The sequence below is a fragment of the Bombus huntii genome, unplaced genomic scaffold (assembly GCF_024542735.1).
Source record: "Bombus huntii isolate Logan2020A unplaced genomic scaffold, iyBomHunt1.1 ctg00000237.1, whole genome shotgun sequence".
Taxonomy (NCBI): Eukaryota; Metazoa; Arthropoda; class Insecta; order Hymenoptera; family Apidae; genus Bombus; species Bombus huntii.
The window spans coordinates 2,910-12,500 of record NW_026099454.1 but is presented as its reverse complement, the minus strand read 5'-3'; the positions used below and the strand labels follow the sequence as shown (position 1 = coordinate 12,500).

Here is a 9,591-nt window from a genome sequence, read left to right as displayed (position 1 = left end):
CTTAGTCGCGTACAAACTGAAAGCAATACGCCGCTGGACTTAGTCGCGTGCGAGCATAAAGCAATACGCCGCTGGACTTAGTCGCGTGCGAGTAAAAAGCAATACGCCGCTGGACTTAGTCGCGTACAAACAGAAAGCAATACGCCGCTGGACTTAGTCGCGTGCGAGCATAAAGCAATACGCCGCTGGGACTTTGTCTCCTGCGGTTAAAAAAAATAATTTCGCTACGTACGGCCGATGGTCGTGCGTAGCGATTTTTTTTTCCTTTAAATCAAACAACGAGACGCACGAATAGAAAGCGATACGCCGCTGGGACTTTGTCTCGTGCGAGTAAAAAGCAATACGCCGCTGGACTTAGTCGCGTACAAACAGAAAGCAATACGCCGCTGGACTTAGTCGCGTACAAACAGAAAGCAATACGCCGCTGGACTTAGCCGCGTGCGAGCATAAAGCAATACGCCGCTGGACTTAGTCGCGTACAAACTGAAAGCAATACGCCGCTGGACTTAGTCGCGTGCGAGCATAAAGCAATACGCCGCTGGACTTAGCCGCTCGTGCTACCGCTGCGCGCGCACCTCCGAATCAGCGGGTATGCGCCGGAGTAGGTAACACTCTCTTAAGGTACGCCGTTCTGCGCAGCTCGTATTGCGCGCGCGCGCGCGCGCTTTTTCAAATATTTTTAAACGTTTTTCCGCGTTTTTTCCCGTTTCTTCGCGTTTTTTCCCGTTTTTTCCCGTTTTTTCCCGTTTTCCACGTTTTTTCCCGTTTCACGAGAGAGACGAAAACGAGGAAAATAATCGCGACAAATGCTCGCTCGCTGCGCTCGCTCGGACGAATATAGCCCAACCCAAAACCGATCCCAAGCGTTCGAACGAAGATTTCGATGAAATCGAAGAACGAACGCTAAAGGGATTGGTTTTGGGTTGGGCTACTTTTTTTTTCGAGCGAGCGGAGCGAGCGAGCAACGCGTAAGAGCGTATCGTTGCGTCGCAGGGACTTTGAAATATTCGCCACTGTTCGAACGTTCGAGTCGAAATAACTCGAGAAAAAGCGTTATAACGCATCGAAATTATCAGTGAAATCGTTACGTATCGACGAAATCTAGTCGAAAGTAGCGATTTCACTTTATTTTTTTAAAAAATTTCATCCTCCGGACCAACGTGACCGGGACGTTGGAACTTAGAATTTTTTCGCACCGCTACGAAAGTACCGAAAGTTCAACTCGAAATAACTCGCCAAAAAGCGTTATAACGTATCGAAATTTTGCGTGAAATCGTTACGTTTCGACGAAATCTAGTCGAAAGTAGCGATTTCACTTTATTTTTTTAAAAAATTTCATCCTCCGGACCAACGTGACCGGGACGTTGGAACTTAGAATTTTTTCGCACCGTTACGAAAGTACCGAAAGTTCAACTCGAAATAACTCGCCAAAAAGCGTTATAACGTATCGAAATTTTGCGTGAAATCGTTACGTTTCGACGAAATCTAGTCGAAAGTAGCGATTTCACTTTATTTTTTTAAAAAATTTCATCCTCCGGACCAACGTGACCGGGACGTTGGAACTTAGAATTTTTTCGCACCGTTACGAAAGTACCGAAAGTTCAACTCGAAATAACTCGCCAAAAAGCGTTATAACGTATCGAAATTTTGCGTGAAATCGTTACGTTTCGACGAAATCTAGTCGAAAGTAGCGATTTCACTTTATTTTTTTAAAAAATTTCATCCTCCGGACCAACGTGACCGGGACGTTGGAACTTAGAATTTTTTCGCCCCGTTACGAAAGTACCGAATGTTCAACTCGAAATAACTCGCCAAAAAGCGTTATAACGTATCGAAATTTTGTGTGAAATCGTTACGTATCGACGAAATCTAGTCGAACGTAACGATTTCACTTTATTTTTTTAAAAAATTTCATCCTCCGGACCAACGTGACCGGGACGTTGGAACTTAGAATTTTTTCGCACCGCTACGAAAAGGCCGAAAGATCCCCTCCAAATAACTCGTTAAAAAGTGTTAGAAGGTACGAATATTTTTCAAGAAATCGTTATAACTCGATAAAATACGTCGGGATTAAGCGTTTATATCGTCGGCAGACGGATATAAAAACGTTTGGACCGACACGACCGGTCGTTGGAACATAGAAAAATTCCGAGCCGGTACGTTGGGACTTAGAAAAATTCCGAGCGCGAAAAAGTTTTTTCGAGTTTATTCGTTAAAAAGCGTTACAAGGTATGAATTTTTTTGCATAAATCGACGTAACTCGACGAAATACGTCGGGATTAATGGTTTATTTCCGTCCGAGAACGATTTTTAAAAACGGACCTATGCGGCCGGTCGTTCGTACTTAGAAAATTTTCGGACCGAACACTCTTTTTCGATTAATTCGTTAAAAAGCGTTATAACGTACGAATATTTTTCAAGAAATCGTTATAACTCGATAAAATACGTCGGGATTAAGCGTTTATATCGTCGGCAGACGGATATAAAAACGTTTGGACCGACACGACCGGTCGTTGGAACATAGAAAAATTCCGAGCCGGTACGTTGGGACTTAGAAAAATTCCGAGCGCGAAAAAGTTTTTTCGAGTTTATTCGTTAAAAAGCGTTACAAGGTATGAATTTTTTTGCATAAATCGACGTAACTCGACGAAATACGTCGGGATTAATGGTTTATTTCCGTCCGAGAACGATTTTTAAAAACGGACCTATGCGGCCGGTCGTTCGTACTTAGAAAATTTTCGGACCGAACACTCTTTTTCGATTAATTCGTTAAAAAGCGTTATAACGTACGAATATTTTTCAAGAAATCGTTATAACTCGATAAAATACGTCGGGATTAAGCGTTTATATCGTCGGCAGACGGATATAAAAACGTTTGGACCGACACGACCGGTCGTTGGAACATAGAAAAATTCCGAGCCGGTACGTTGGGACTTAGAAAAATTCCGAGCGCGAAAAAGTTTTTTCGAGTTTATTCGTTAAAAAGCGTTACAAGGTATGAATTTTTTTGCATAAATCGACGTAACTCGACGAAATACGTCGGGATTAATGGTTTATTTCCGTCCGAGAACGATTTTTAAAAACGGACCTATGCGGCCGGTCGTTCGTACTTAGAAAATTTTCGGACCGAACACTCTTTTTCGATTAATTCGTTAAAAAGCGTTATAACGTACGAATATTTTTCAAGAAATCGTTATAACTCGATAAAATACGTCGGGATTAAGCGTTTATATCGTCGGCAGACGGATATAAAAACGTTTGGACCGACACGACCGGTCGTTGGAACATAGAAAAATTCCGAGCCGGTACGTTGGGACTTAGAAAAATTCCGAGCGCGAAAAAGTTTTTTCGAGTTTATTCGTTAAAAAGCGTTACAAGGTATGAATTTTTTTGCATAAATCGACGTAACTCGACGAAATACGTCGGGATTAATGGTTTATTTCCGTCCGAGAACGATTTTTAAAAACGGACCTATGCGGCCGGTCGTTCGTACTTAGAAAATTTTCGGACCGAACACTCTTTTTCGATTAATTCGTTAAAAAGCGTTATAACGTACGAATATTTTTCAAGAAATCGTTATAACTCGATAAAATACGTCGGGATTAAGCGTTTATATCGTCGGCAGACGGATATAAAAACGTTTGGACCGACACGACCGGTCGTTGGAACATAGAAAAATTCCGAGCCGGTACGTTGGGACTTAGAAAAATTCCGAGGGCGAAAAAGTTTTTTCGAGTTTATTCGTTAAAAAGCGTTACAAGGTATGAATTTTTTTGCATAAATCGACGTAACTCGACGAAATACGTCGGGATTAATGGTTTATTTCCGTCCGAGAACGATTTTTAAAAACGGACCTATGCGGCCGGTCGTTCGTACTTAGAAAATTTTCGGACCGAACACTCTTTTTCGATTAATTCGTTAAAAAGCGTTATAACGTACGAATATTTTTCAAGAAATCGTTATAACTCGATAAAATACGTCGGGATTAAGCGTTTATATCGTCGGCAGACGGATATAAAAACGTTTGGACCGACACGACCGGTCGTTGGAACATAGAAAAATTCCGAGCCGGTACGTTGGGACTTAGAAAAATTCCGAGGGCGAAAAAGTTTTTTCGAGTTTATTCGTTAAAAAGCGTTACAAGGTATGAATTTTTTTGCATAAATCGACGTAACTCGACGAAATACGTCGGGATTAATGGTTTATTTCCGTCCGAGAACGATTTTTAAAAACGGACCTATGCGGCCGGTCGTTCGTACTTAGAAAATTTTCGGACCGAACACTCTTTTTCGATTAATTCGTTAAAAAGCGTTATAACGTACGAATATTTTTCAAGAAATCGTTATAACTCGATAAAATACGTCGGGATTAAGCGTTTATATCGTCGGCAGACGGATATAAAAACGTTTGGACCGACACGACCGGTCGTTGGAACATAGAAAAATTCCGAGCCGGTACGTTGGGACTTAGAAAAATTCCGAGCGCGAAAAAGTTTTTTCGAGTTTATTCGTTAAAAAGCGTTACAAGGTATGAATTTTTTTGCATAAATCGACGTAACTCGACGAAATACGTCGGGATTAATGGTTTATTTCCGTCCGAGAACGATTTTTAAAAACGGACCTATGCGGCCGGTCGTTCGTACTTAGAAAATTTTCGGACCGAACACTCTTTTTCGATTAATTCGTTAAAAAGCGTTATAACGTACGAATATTTTTCAAGAAATCGTTATAACTCGATAAAATACGTCGGGATTAAGCGTTTATATCGTCGGCAGACGGATATAAAAACGTTTGGACCGACACGACCGGTCGTTGGAACATAGAAAAATTCCGAGCCGGTACGTTGGGACTTAGAAAAATTCCGAGCGCGAAAAAGTTTTTTCGAGTTTATTCGTTAAAAAGCGTTACAAGGTATGAATTTTTTTGCATAAATCGACGTAACTCGACGAAATACGTCGGGATTAATGGTTTATTTCCGTCCGAGAACGATTTTTAAAAACGGACCTATGCGGCCGGTCGTTCGTACTTAGAAAATTTTCGGACCGAACACTCTTTTTCGATTAATTCGTTAAAAAGCGTTATAACGTACGAATATTTTTCAAGAAATCGTTATAACTCGATAAAATACGTCGGGATTAAGCGTTTATATCGTCGGCAGACGGATATAAAAACGTTTGGACCGACACGACCGGTCGTTGGAACATAGAAAAATTCCGAGCCGGTACGTTGGGACTTAGAAAAATTCCGAGCGCGAAAAAGTTTTTTCGAGTTTATTCGTTAAAAAGCGTTACAAGGTATGAATTTTTTTGCATAAATCGACGTAACTCGACGAAATACGTCGGGATTAATGGTTTATTTCCGTCCGAGAACGATTTTTAAAAACGGACCTATGCGGCCGGTCGTTCGTACTTAGAAAATTTTCGGACCGAACACTCTTTTTCGATTAATTCGTTAAAAAGCGTTATAACGTACGAATATTTTTCAAGAAATCGTTATAACTCGATAAAATACGTCGGGATTAAGCGTTTATATCGTCGGCAGACGGATATAAAAACGTTTGGACCGACACGACCGGTCGTTGGAACATAGAAAAATTCCGAGCCGGTACGTTGGGACTTAGAAAAATTCCGAGGGCGAAAAAGTTTTTTCGAGTTTATTCGTTAAAAAGCGTTACAAGGTATGAATTTTTTTGCATAAATCGACGTAACTCGACGAAATACGTCGGGATTAATGGTTTATTTCCGTCCGAGAACGATTTTTAAAAACGGACCTATGCGGCCGGTCGTTCGTACTTAGAAAATTTTCGGACCGAACACTCTTTTTCGATTAATTCGTTAAAAAGCGTTATAACGTACGAATATTTTTCAAGAAATCGTTATAACTCGATAAAATACGTCGGGATTAAGCGTTTATATCGTCGGCAGACGGATATAAAAACGTTTGGACCGACACGACCGGTCGTTGGAACATAGAAAAATTCCGAGCCGGTACGTTGGGACTTAGAAAAATTCCGAGGGCGAAAAAGTTTTTTCGAGTTTATTCGTTTAAAAGCGTTACAAGGTATGAATTTTTTTACGGGAATCGTTCTATCTCTATTAAATACGTCGGGATTAAACATTTTTATCGATTTTTTCAAAAAATTAGCGTTCGTCGAACTGACACGACTGGGATATTTTTCTAATTTTTTCGTTAATTAACGTTACAAGGTATATATTTTTTTGCATATTTCTACTTATTTTAACGTATTGTAATTGATTATAAACTTATTTTTTGTCCGTATTCGATAAAAGAGTATGTTTACTGATGCAATTTTTCGGTGAAAAAAAAAATTAATTTTTTGGTAAAAATGCATTTCTATTATGTTAATAAAACGTCTGGTAATGTATTTCGATGGTTGGATATTGGCTTTGTATAGTAGTGATCGAGCGTTCGCGAGACTAAGTTCCAGCGTCCCTTCCGAACGGTACGTTGCTACGGAGGTTTTGCACCGTAAGCGCGCGGCCGCTAGCCCGGCCGGCGCCGGCCTTCCGGCTGGCGCTTTCGTATCTATAAGAGAGACGTCGAGCCGGACGGTTCGGTCGGAACAGCGTTGAGCGCGTGGCTATTCTACGGCCTCGGTTGAGAATTCAGTCACCGCTCCTCGAGTCTTAGTGTATTTTACGCTATTTCTCGACTGTTCCTCCGTTCTCGTTCTGGTTTTTTCTCTACACTGCTGCGCCGCGGGTCGCTGTCCTGGACGTAATGACCAAATATCGTGGCAAGGTTCCCCTGAGTCGGGAAGCTGGTGACCTGTGTGTACGTATTCTAACAAAAATTGTTAGATGCGTGTGTGCTTGTACTAACTGAGCATCGATTCATTCAAAAGAGTATAACCGTCTGCTTTCTATAAAAACTTCTGCTTTCGCAGAAGTATCCGATGAGGCGGTAGGAGCGTACTATCTTTGCGTAGTATGTCTTCTGCCGAAAATGTTCTACCGATTGAAAGAATATTCTTACGGTATGTCCAGCGCGACGCACTGGGATACGCGCTTGTTCGTTCAGCGTGAGGTGCGTATACGTGCTTTACCGCTAAGATATTCTAATAAGTCTTTTTACACGAAGACAGCATTATGGAAATGTTCCTTTAGAAGTACGATTCTAAACATTTTATATAAGACTATGAGAGAGAGAGAGAGAGAGAAGAGAGGAGGTGGAGTTGAGAATTACAAAGTGGCTGCGAGCGGCGTTCGAAGATTATTACTGAACTATGGGTGTATCTCGAACGTCGCTAGGAGATATATTTTATAGATATATCTATCTTAAGAACGAAAAGTCTCGTCGTACGGTGCTTACGTCCCACCTACGACACGAAGAGAACTTAAACGAAATTTATAAGAATTGTTATACGAATAAGATCCCTGGTTGATCCTGCCAGTAGTCATATGCTTGTCTCAAAGATTAAGCCATGCATGTCTCAGTACATGCCGCATTAAGGTGAAACCGCGAATGGCTCATTAAATCAGTTATGGTTTCTTAGATCATACCTACATTTACTTGGATAACTGTGGTAATTCTAGAGCTAATACATGCAAACAGATTCCGACCAGAGATGGTAGGAATGCTTTTATTAGATCAAAACCAATCGGTGGCGGATGGCTCGTCTGTCCGTCCATCGTTTGTTTTGGTGACTCTGAATAACTTTGTGCTGATCGCATGGTCATCTAGCACCGGCGACGCATCTTTCAAATGTCTGCCTTATCAACTGTCGATGGTAGGTTCTGCGCCTACCATGGTTGTAACGGGTAACGGGGAATCAGGGTTCGATTCCGGAGAGGGAGCCTGAGAAACAGCTACCACATCCAAGGAAGGCAGCAGGCGCGCAAATTACCCACTCCCGGCACGGGGAGGTAGTGACGAAAAATAACGATACGGGACTCATCCGAGGCCCCGTAATCGGAATGAGTACACTTTAAATCCTTTAACGAGGACCAATTGGAGGGCAAGTCTGGTGCCAGCAGCCGCGGTAATTCCAGCTCCAATAGCGTATATTAAAGTTGTTGCGGTTAAAAAGCTCGTAGTTGAATCTGTGTGTCACAGTGTCGGTTCACCGCTCGCGGTGTTTAACTGGCATTATGTGGTACGTCCTATCGGTGGGCTTAGCTCCTCGCGGGCGGTCCAACTAATATCCCATCGCGGTGCTCTTCACTGAGTGTCGAGGTGGGCCGATACGTTTACTTTGAACAAATTAGAGTGCTTAAAGCAGGCTACCTTCGCCTGAATACTGTGTGCATGGAATAATGGAATAGGACCTCGGTTCTATTTTGTTGGTTTTCGGAGCCCCGAGGTAATGATTAATAGGGACAGATGGGGGCATTCGTATTGCGACGTTAGAGGTGAAATTCTTGGATCGTCGCAAGACGGACAGAAGCGAAAGCATTTGCCAAAAATGTTTTCATTAATCAAGAACGAAAGTTAGAGGTTCGAAGGCGATCAGATACCGCCCTAGTTCTAACCATAAACGATGCCAGCCAGCGATCCGCCGAAGTTCCTCCGATGACTCGGCGGGCAGCTTCCGGGAAACCAAAGCTTTTGGGTTCCGGGGGAAGTATGGTTGCAAAGCTGAAACTTAAAGGAATTGACGGAAGGGCACCACCAGGAGTGGAGCCTGCGGCTTAATTTGACTCAACACGGGAAACCTCACCAGGCCCGGACACCGGAAGGATTGACAGATTGATAGCTCTTTCTTGATTCGGTGGGTGGTGGTGCATGGCCGTTCTTAGTTGGTGGAGCGATTTGTCTGGTTAATTCCGATAACGAACGAGACTCTAGCCTGCTAAATAGACGTAACTTATGGTATCTCGAAGGCCCCCGGCTTCGGTCGGTGGGTTTTTACTACCAACGTACAAACAAATCTTCTTAGAGGAACAGGCGGCTTCTAGCCGCACGAGATTGAGCAATAACAGGTCTGTGATGCCCTTAGATGTTCTGGGCCGCACGCGCGCTACACTGAAGGAATCAGCGTGTTTTCCCTGGCCGAAAGGCCCGGGTAACCCGCTGAACCTCCTTCGTGCTAGGGATTGGGGCTTGCAATTATTCCCCATGAACGAGGAATTCCCAGTAAGCGCGAGTCATAAGCTCGCGTTGATTACGTCCCTGCCCTTTGTACACACCGCCCGTCGCTACTACCGATTGAATGATTTAGTGAGGTCTTCGGACTGGTGCGCGGCCAATGTGATAAGCATTGCCGATGTTACCGGGAAGATGACCAAACTTGATCATTTAGAGGAAGTAAAAGTCGTAACAAGGTTTCCGTAGGTGAACCTGCGGAAGGATCATTAACGATACGATACCAAAAGAATTTGACTTGAACACATATAAAAACTATGAAATATATATCACAATGGTCGGTAAGGAGCCGTACTCCTCCTGTATCGACGAAAGTATATACGACGTATTAACAAGCTATATACTTTAACAAACGAAAACGCCAGGGAGCTTGGCAACCTCCGTTGGCACGAATAGAAATATTCTTAAGGAGGAGACGACCCTCCAGCTACGGAATTATACGAAGAGAAGGTGGCACTCTCTCTCGATCATCGGGATGAAGAGATAT

At 42.7% G+C, this 9,591-nt stretch overlaps 1 non-coding gene across 1 annotated transcript; it reads left to right on the top strand.

Moving 5' to 3' along the window:
* The first annotated feature begins 7,393 nt into the window (after nt 1-7,393).
* Nucleotides 7,394-9,316, top strand: LOC126877767 (small subunit ribosomal RNA). Its single transcript, XR_007695312.1, has one exon. It is a non-coding gene; the product is annotated as a small subunit ribosomal RNA (ribosomal RNA).
* Nucleotides 9,317-9,591: the final 275 nt, after the last annotated feature.